The following is a 10,693-nucleotide window of genomic DNA, read 5'->3' as shown; positions in this document are numbered from 1 at the left end:
CTCATTTGAACTCAAACCTTCTAATTTTCTCTAACAAATTGCCACAAATTACCACAAATTCAATCATTGGCTGCACAATTTGTGTGATCATTGACGAATTTTCTCCCTTCATTTCAGTTCCCCGGTTAAGACCCCTTTTTTTAAAAGAAAGAGAAATCATTCATGAAATTAAATTATCTCGGTATTTCTAAACTTGCCAGTGTACCAATTTTGAAATATTTACTATTTAAGGATTTCGCGCCAACTCGACACAGTATCTGGCATGAGTCATGACCCTCTCAGAATTGAATGAAACTTTGTGAGTGTGTATAGTCCTCACGTAGTTAAGGCACTTGGCATACTTAGTTTTCCCAAAAAAAGATCTAAATTAATATTTGGAAAGAGCCAAACTTTTCAGGCCATTTTTAATGAAAATTTTCAGCTCTGAAATTACAATCCCTACACAAGTAGTAGATCACAGAGTTTTGGAAAAATGGTTGAATTCTTAGAAAAAAAAATATTGACCAAAAATATTTTAAAATCCTACATTGAGAAAATGCAATTTGAAAACTAAAACTCAATTTCTCTAAAAACGTCAACTTAGAATTTGATGGAATTATTGTTTAAGACGGGTAGTAATAATGCCTACAAGTCGTCTATATATTGCAACTTGTGAATATATAAGGGAATTCGTTAGAAAAACTTTTTCAAGTCCATATTGAAATAACATATTTTTATTAAGTGTATAATTTTTTTTTTAAAGAAAATTAATATTTTAGATTACCTGAAGCTTGTTTCGGAATTATATGGTATTCAATTCATTGTACAGTTTCATCATCCTAGGATTGAAAATATTATTATTGTCTACCTAAATACGAGAATCGACTTCACTTTCTTTCTGCCAACATCTTGTTTTTGAATGTGCATACTTCACTTATATATTATACACTTGTTTGTACCTAATGACTATAAATGCTCAATTATAATAACAACTCGAAAAAGTCAAATCATGATGAAACAATGCGTGTTTGGATTTGAATTTTTTACTCTTGATTCTTATGCTGAATTGAAACTTCCAAAATTCCATAAAGGTGATCCAAAAAATGAAATACTAGAGTTTCATCATTCGTAATTTTCAGTCAGGATAGGAATTTAAAATTTGTATTCAGGTTCAAAATACAGAATTCAGATTCGGAAATAAAATTCAAAATTTCCCAAAACAAAACACAAAACAGGTAAAAACCACTGTTATAAAATAAGATCTAAACTCATTTTCTAAATTGCGTTCCTTGAAAATCTAAGCTTCAATTTTTCACAGGATTTCAATAATGAAAAAAATTATTAAGAAAAAATTAATGTTGATAAAATAACATGGACTTCATCATCGGGTTCAGGAAATACATTTTATTCATAGATACTTAAAAAAAAATTAAACTAAAGTCTTAATGTATCGAGTATACAAGAGCTAAAAATAAATCTGTTTTGAACCCCAAATAAGTTTCTTTTTCAAATAAAGCCATCAAGATCCCTTATTCATTTTTAAAAATTCAAAAAAAAAACTTATCACTTTTAGGACTTATTTTCGAAAATAATGATTTGAAATGAATAACTATTAATATAAAAGAACTTAAACGATGATTTGAAATGAATAACTATTAATATATAAGAACTCAAACCCGAATAATGAGATACTTTTAGTATCACTTTTTTCACTATTTTTTATATATGCATTTTTCAAGCAAAAATGTTCTAGGAAGAATTTTGTCACCAAAACCCCCCCTTATGAGGCAGTTCTTCCTACGGCCCTGTTCCCCACTACCAAGAAAAAATCATAGAATTCTAAGATGGCCATTTTTTTACATCGACTTTAAGTTTTTAGTTTCCGTTTTCTTTCAGTGTAGGATTCCTTGCTTGCTTTTACCATCAATTCCCAGATCGGAAAAAAAGGATTAAAGTCGGGTAGACTTTCATCCGTTAATCAGGAGGATTAGTCCGAAATCAGATATTGGTCCTTATTCTGCGCCGCGAGTGACGTGATGATAGTCGAGTCACCCAAGTCACTCTATTCCGGTAGTCGGTTTAGGTGAGGAACGTCACTTCGGATGAACTTTGTGAGTTCTTACCCTGTTCTTGTAGTCACCGTGGGTGAGAATCGTCGCATTCGGGTGACGATTTTAGGTGACAATTGTCGGTACCTTTTTAGGTAACGACGAAGAACAAATCTAAGCAAAATCGTGAACAAAGCGGCATTTTAACAATAAATTGTAACACAACAGTTATAAATAAACAGAAATAGTCCGTTAAAATTGTTTTTCCTTCATTTAAAGCCACTTTTTTTTCTTCTAAAAATCAGAAAAAAAAATTCGCATATCTAGTCGAAAATCTATGAAATTCCTATGAACCCAATATGTTAATTTTAAATTTATTTTCTCCTATTAAATAGTGGTTTGATAACAATTTTTTTGTTAAAGAACTGTCCATCTAAATCTAAATTTTAATTAAAAAAACAACATAAAAATTCTGAATTTATGTGTTTTGTATTAAAATAGTTTTTCATGTCTTTCCGGAATGACAAATGCCGATGTTGGTACGGTTGATGCGCTTCCAGTTGGAATCTGTTGTTGGAAGAGCGGCAATGTTGGTAGGACCCAGCAGACTGGTGAAATAATTGGTTCCTCCCAGCAGCGTGACGCTTTTCTTCTTATTAGAACCACCAAATATAGTGCTGAAACAAAACCAATGCAAATGCAGTAAGATATTTTTGCCATCTGCAATCAAAACATTAATGCTTCTATACTAACCTGAAAAGCTTCAAATGTTAACAATTGGCACCGATGTTCCAAGTTGAATCCACTTTTGCGCTGACTGGCCTAGACCGCTGCCGTAGACTTCCGGATTTGTCAATTTTTCGGCTTTTAATCCAACTGAGCTAAGGTACCGATCTTTGCGTATCGTTTTTCCTTTTTTTCACATCCGCTTTGGTCCTCAGCTCCAAGTGCAGCTTGGGCAGCTTGCTTACACCGGTTAATTCGACGGATGCCTTTTGCGAACCGGAATTCGCACTAGTTTATTAAATTTTAAATATTAAATATCGAAAACGCGAACAAAATAAAAGCAAACCGAGCAAATTTGACACATGGATTCATTCAGTCACTCACCAGAATGAGCTCCTGTCACTTTACCCACATCGACTCCGGGAATAAGGTGACAAATCTCACGGTGACTCCGAGGTGAGGTGACAATCATCACGTCACGCGCGGCGCAGAATAAGGGCCATTGTGTTGTCAAGAAAAACTGACCGATTTCGAATTAAAACCGAACCGAATCGTAATGACAACCTTTATATTTGACAGTAATCAGTCCGATGGAACAATTGCTACCGATCTGGGTTATAACAAGCAAAGCTCTTACTTCTTCGAAATCAGTTCAAGCAATTCAGCGAAGCCGTTTTTGAATTAAAGGTTGGAAATCTACACTGAAAAAATAAATAAAATGATTTTCAAAAAAAATCATGAAAAAGTTTTGGTTGGAAATTTTTTTCCCTTAAATATGCACAAGTTGCAATATATAGACGACTTGTAGGCCTAGTTGTTAAACGGCCAAGAAAATAATTTCATCAAATTCTGAGATGGCATTTTTTGAGAAATTGAATTTAAGTATTTGAAATGCTTTTTTCTCAGTGTAGGATTTAAAAAAAGCAATATTTTTAAAAAAAAATCAATCATTTTTCCAAAATTCTCTCACGAGCCACTTGTTTAGAAATTGTTATTATCGAGTTAAAAATATTTATAAATTTTTGCCTGAAGATTTTGGCCCGTTTCAAATGTTAGTCTAGATAATTTTTTGGGAAACTACGTAAGCCAAATTGCTTTATTACTTTACTGAGAGGGTCATGCCCTCTTCGTGTCGATTTGGCATGAAATCCGTCCATACGCAAATGCAATGGTATGTGTTGTGTATATTTTTATCGATTTTGTATTGGAATTTTCTGTTCTAAAACTGAGAGACGACATTCTCTATAATTGTTCATCATACAAAACCATCTTTTACCCAAAAAACTCTAGGATACCAGAGTTCATGCCATTCTAATAACCCTGATAAGTGATGATGTTAAATAGAAGACCTATCCATAATCACATTTTTTTTAATTACATTTCATAAACAACATTGAACGAAATACGTTTAATCAATGTTTTCCGAGCACAATAACAAGTAACGTCCACAAACTAATGTGGTTTCAAATTGTCCCTTTGTCTGCGGTTTGAATTCGCAATTTGTCATGTGTCATTGAATTCGATACCGCCTTTGCTTCTGACTGACCTTCCGGTTTTTATTGGCTCATTTAACGTTCGGAAGGCTATGCGGTCTTGTCAACAGAAAATGAAGTAAAGCTCAACCAAAGACATTATAAATTAGATAAACAACCATGTGCCAGTCTGTCTCTACAGATTTCAAATTGGAGCTAATTTAATAATTGGGTTTTCTAAACTGGTCCTGAGATTTCATTCTTATGCAGCGGATCTTTCGGAATGTGGGGTCGTCTAATTTGTCTCTTTACATCCAGAAACAGCATCTCTAATCAATCTTTTGTATTTTTTTATCTTGCAGCTTCCGCGCTCCGATGCTGGCGGTGTTCCTCGGATGCCTCGACGGCGGCCTTCTGTGACGATCCGTTCTCCCAGGACATTATCACCGAGCAGCAGCGACGCTGGAGTTACGTTGACTGCAGCTACCCACCCGGGACCGGATCGTTCCCCTTCAACCAGCAGCAGGTCAACACCCGGGCGGTCTGCAAGAAAATGAAGCAGTACAGTAAGTACCCGACTAAAATTTGCATTAAAAGTTGAGGATTTAGTGAACTTCAGGGTACTTACCCTTATCATTGACATGAGAAGTAAAATATGATCCAAAATCAATATTCTTGGAAGCACTCTGAGAATCTCAAATGAGATTCTCATTAGCAACCTGGTGATACCGGAAGCTGTCCTTTGAATAGGATGTCTGTTACAGTGACACAGTTTAGTGAAGCAAAATCCTTTCGAGAATGTTTCGAGAGTGTTACCGTAAGACGTAAATCTTCGTTTTTCCATATTCTACGTATCTTTTTTCGAAATCCAGAGCACACGTTTTCGATACACAAACTCGGTCACGTGTCAGGAGCACCCCCAGTTGGAACTATTTAGTGTCAAGTTTGTGCACTGCCGACTCACGAATGTGTGCTATTTTTTCCTATCGTGATCTGTCCTCTTGAATCGATGGAGCATGAATGAATGTAGTTACAGAAACGGTTCCGTCCGTCTGTTGGGGAACTACCGGCCCTCGCACCGCCATCTAAGGAGAAACCTTTGATTGATCTTGCACCCTGTGTGCCCAGCTCACGATCACTAGGTGCCTAGTGACTATCCATATTCCTGAGGCGTTCAGATTGAGTGGTAACTGTCAAGCGCTTGAGGCGTAACGGAGCGGCTACCTATAGCGCTATAGTTATGCAAAAGATGAATTGTCAAACACCCTTGAAGGATGAATCTCATCAAAGCTTCATCATCGGTGAGGGGAATTCGAAGTCCAGCAGTTTAAATAGCTTGCTTGGAGCGAGTCGAGTGTTTTGAGACAATCAAATCGTCGGACAGAAGAAAAGCGCACTCCCATAAATCACAATTTGCCACTTGCCGATGATGGTAGAATAAAATATTAAGCTCGTTGACACTGCATCACGACGTTATATCACCGGTGATTAATCGCTAGGGGGAAAACATTGGATTTTAAACGAGAACAGTTTTCATTCAGCGTCGCCAGTGGTTTTTTTGTTTCTCAAACAGAAGAATTAAAACATAAAAAACCTGCGTAACTAAACGACCACATTTGAGACAAATTTCAAATATAAAGGCTGAATAAAATTCTTCTCACAAAAAAGTGAAACTCAGTATTGAGGCAAATTTTTAGAAACGTGATGATGATGATGGCACATATGTATTTTGAGCGATTAATTAATTATTTCAATACATAAAACAGTTTATTAGTGATATTTTTGGTTTTTTTTACGAGAAATTTTCACCTGCTTAAGACTGATAGCGAATGCAATGGAATTTTCTGCCTTTCATTCACAATCATTCATTGTGAGTTAACTATTGCTAGGAAAAATAATATTCGTACTCTTACCCCACCTCACAGTGGTCCGAAAGGGCTTAAAGTGGAACTTTTTTCTTAGCGCCTCTGTCTTTTATCTTATCTCTTAAGTGTCTTCAGAACATTTGCTTCTTCAAACATGTTGCATAACTTGAAAGTATAAAAAGTTAGTCAAAGTCCACTATAAAAAAATGAAAATTCTAACTTTTTTATTTCAATAGATAGAGCTTTACTTTAGACTGCAAAGTTGTAAGAATACGTGAAAATATGAAACTTTGTTGAAAGCATCAAAACTCTATTTCTTTTCAGAGCAGAGTTATGAAAAATTTATTTTGAATGTTATTTAAAAGATAGTTTTTTGAACTCAACTATTATAGTTAGATGAGGATTTACATGAATATGATGTTCTGACCATTTGTTGGGGCTTTTAAATCACACGTTTTGCACAAAATTTCAATATTCTATGACGTTTCCTAGCCAACTTATTGCAACTTTAATTTTTATTTTTACTCAACTTCACGAGCATGTATTGTGAAAACGTCCAAGTGGATTTTTAAAACTAATAAACCACATTGAAACTTGAACTGAGTGCAACAAATTGATGTTAACGCCATTTGTCTCCACGCGCTTATATTCGAACACAACAAGCATATATTTGATGTGTTTTGAAAGGTAGGTATGTAGGTATTGAAAGTTTTTGTAAGTTTTTTTTGTATTTCTTGTATAAAATGTGGTAAACACTCTTCATATACTGAACGAATAAGTTCATTTTTCTGATTAAATGGTTCTCATAAAGAAGTGTACATTTCCTAAAAGTACGCCGATTTCTCGATCGAAAAAGAGTACATGTACTCTAAAAAGAGTACGTATTTATTGTTCATCAATGCCAACAGACACGCCCCTGTTCAACAGCTGATAACTTTTTTGATTAATAAGATACGAAGTAACGGTCTTCGACAAATTTGTTCAGCGGAAAATTTCCTTCAGAGAATTTATAAATTGCCAAAACAACAAACAATAAAAATGATAATGATTTTTCAGTACAAAATATTCAATTCTCCCAAACAAACCTAAAAGTTCAAATTTACTCATGTAAACGTTACCTAGAAATTCTACTAAAAATAATGGATGTTTTTAGGCCCCGGGGTTTGGGAAATTGAAAAATGACCCCAAATCGACTCAGTCTAATATTTACTACGCGATTGACTGAGGCCATCAGTCTTTGTTCAGGGATCCAATTAATGGAGCCTGGAATTTGCAGCACATTCACTATGCTCAAACCTGATTTTCTCTCTTTAAACATCAATAACATCGCCGGCCACGTCCTAGTAGTCAATGGATAGACTGGAAAAGGTAGAAAGGGATGAAAGATCAATGTTGTGCTTTAGGACCGAGGTCGCTCTTGCACCCTAACAAAAAAAATTGATTTGGAGGTTTGGGTTAAAGGATATCGAGCCTGTATTCTTCAACACTCCTACAATTACCTAATGAAATTAGTTGATTTTTTCCCAAATATTATTACCTATCTTAATCTAACATTAAGTGTCATTACTGAATCTTCAATAAAAAAAATATCTGCCTTCATTTTGTAAATATTTCAAAAAGATATATCTCTTAACTCAAAACAATAAATTTATGGATTTATTAAACAAGTTTAAAACGTGTTTTACGAATTTAGAAATCTATCGCAAACCAATCACAAATGTTACTATACTTAACTGTTATGATTACAAAAATTAACAACGCCTTGGAAATAGCGATAAACTGATTGATTTCTTTACTTCTGAATAATGTATTTTCTTTGGTCGAATCATAAATTCAAAACACGTATTGAAAACATCAGTTGTTTGAATTCTCAAAATTAAGTTTCTAGAAAAATCTTTAAAGTTTAAATTTTCCAAAAAAAAATATTTTTCTGGAAGATAACCTAAACACGAACCTTGAACTCTACTGAAAATGAATTTGTCTAGTTTTGTTCTTTTGATTGGAATATTTTATACAGAAAAAAATTATAACTAATATAGAATTCCAAATTTAAAAAAAAATAAAGCAAAGTGTTTCACAAACAACATTACCTTAGATAAGAGATAATCTTTCCGGCCTATCAAAACCGTATTAGGATATATTGACAGTTTTACACGAACACCACCTTAGCAGGAGACCTCAGCCCTAACCTCAAACCATGGAAGAACAGAATCGATTTTTGAGAAGGGCGCACGATAAACGCGATTTTCTGGTACTAATATCGAAAAATTCGCCCTGTGCAAAAACGATACTCTGATATTCATGTTTGGATATTTTGGGTGATCAGGGATGCCAAGTGCATTGATATTTGGAAAATGATTATATTTTTTTTCATTGCATTGTTATTGAAAAACCTTTTGATAAGTACTGAGAATTTGCAACATTCCCGTAGATTTCTATTCGAATGTGGAATTAAACGTAACATTTATCTGAACGAAATAACTGTCTGTATCGCATACTTAAACGATGTAGCGAATTATATGCATATGTTTTAAATAATCAGAGCATGTAGGCGATTATTTTCAAAGTCAACATAGACGGGGCTTTAATTAATTTGTTTTTTTTTTGTAATATTGAATGATTTCACATTCGTTTAGAAGTTAGAAACAACATTTTTTTAATCTACCAAGCACTACATCAAAATATCTTTCTGATGTTTAAATTCACCTCAAAAATTCATTAGAAAAAGGTGGCTTACCTTCATCCATTTAGGGACTTCCTTTAATAAATTCAAACGTTTTGTTGTTGATAATTAAAAAATTTAATCAATTCAGAAATATTATAATTCGTTTAAAACAAACAAATACTGATTTTTGTAACGCACCTAGCATCACTGGTGAGGCCGCCAGCAAATCAAAGTTTGAGGTTATGGCTGAGGCCAATTTTTCGCCAATACTATCGTCCGTATATACCCTTATAGCAGCTGAGTTCAAAACATAAAATTCACAAAAATTCTCCAATTCCCAAATTCTTATAAAAAAAGGAAGGACAACTGAAAAAATACAAAAAAAAAATGTGATAAAACTCATTGGAATTCTATTTGAATTCATTTTTTTTACTTACTGAATTAACGCCAAGAATTTTAAAAGATCATTGATTAAAACTCAAGATGTTAAATATCTTAATTTTATCGAGATTACAAAGCTTTTATGCTAATTTTTGATGTGCCACAATTATTTATGAATATAAAATTTCCAACATATTATGTAAATATAACAAAAATACTAAAACCCAGAGACCAAAGGCCATGCACGGTTCACTCCCCGAGCTTTTCTTCCCCGCTTGGTGTGAACGGCCGACAGCCGTCAAGTAGTTGGACATTTTATATCGAACAACACAACTAGATCTCGCTCATGGTTGTCCGATGATTCTTTGATAGTAAATCGAATTTAGAAATTGTATCTTCTTACATTTAACAACTATTAGGCACAAATTAAACTTTTGAATTTATGGTTCGAGACTCTCGAATCGAGAATCTTAAAAATTCTCTAGCCAAAAAACACAACCATCATCGACGGCCTACTATGCCTTGATTTTCGTAATTAATGGATAAACCAGTCAAAAGTTGTAACACTTTCTTGTCTATTCGAAAAAAAAATTATTGCCGCTCCCAAAAGTCCCACCTTTTTTAAATTAAGCATAAACTTGTGTCACAAATGAAAAATGTTCTCAATTGACTTTGTGATGTCATATATAAAAGCACAAATGCTAGTTATTTATGAATGTAAAGGTACCTAACAAAATAAGAGGAAGCTGGATAATTAACGTCTTCTAATTATCGTGTGAGCTACTGCATGCATTTTTTTTTTTCGCTGAATTCAGAACAATGAACAGTCTAATAGCGTAGCTCAAACAGTTTTAGTTATTATCATCATTTTCGACAAATACAGATAAACAGACTCTGAGTGGATAAAAAAAATTGAAATTTACCTGCAGTTATATAACCTGAATGAATCAAATTCGTTAAAGCGTCTATAATCTTAAAAATAAAAATATAGGAAAACTACGATTTACATTCACATAAAATTATTCGCAGTTTTTCTATACTTAACTTCTATTGTTTAGAAGAGAAGAAACAAAACTACCTCAGTAATAATTCAGTAACAGCATTTCCGCTTGAATAATTGTTTATATAATTAGGTTCAAAACCACACTACGAAGGTTTGAGATGACAGGGAAATGAAAATTATATGCGAAACTGTATGGACAATGGGGAAACCCCTTTCCTCTCGAATTTCTCAATGTATAAGGAAAAGCGGATTGCTATCATTGTTAACGTTCTTTGCAAAGACCAGGTTCAGATTTATTGAAAATTGAAAGGCGAAGTAAGGCACAAGCTTTATTTTATAATTTTCTGGAAAAAAAAAATCTGAGTGAAACTTCATAGAAAACTGTGAATGACTGACTCTTTTATTGTAAATTCTTTAGTTGAAACGGCTCATACATTTAGGCTTTAAGGAGCCAAACTCGTTTTGTTTGATTACAATTATGTGCTTATGGTTTACTTTTAACGAAAAAAAAATAGATAGGAAAAAATGACTAACTCTGAAAACACTGAAAAAAA

The sequence above is a fragment of the Uranotaenia lowii genome, chromosome 2 (assembly GCF_029784155.1).
Source record: "Uranotaenia lowii strain MFRU-FL chromosome 2, ASM2978415v1, whole genome shotgun sequence".
Classification (NCBI taxonomy): Eukaryota; Metazoa; Arthropoda; class Insecta; order Diptera; family Culicidae; genus Uranotaenia; species Uranotaenia lowii.
Note: the sequence above shows the minus strand (reverse complement) of the source record.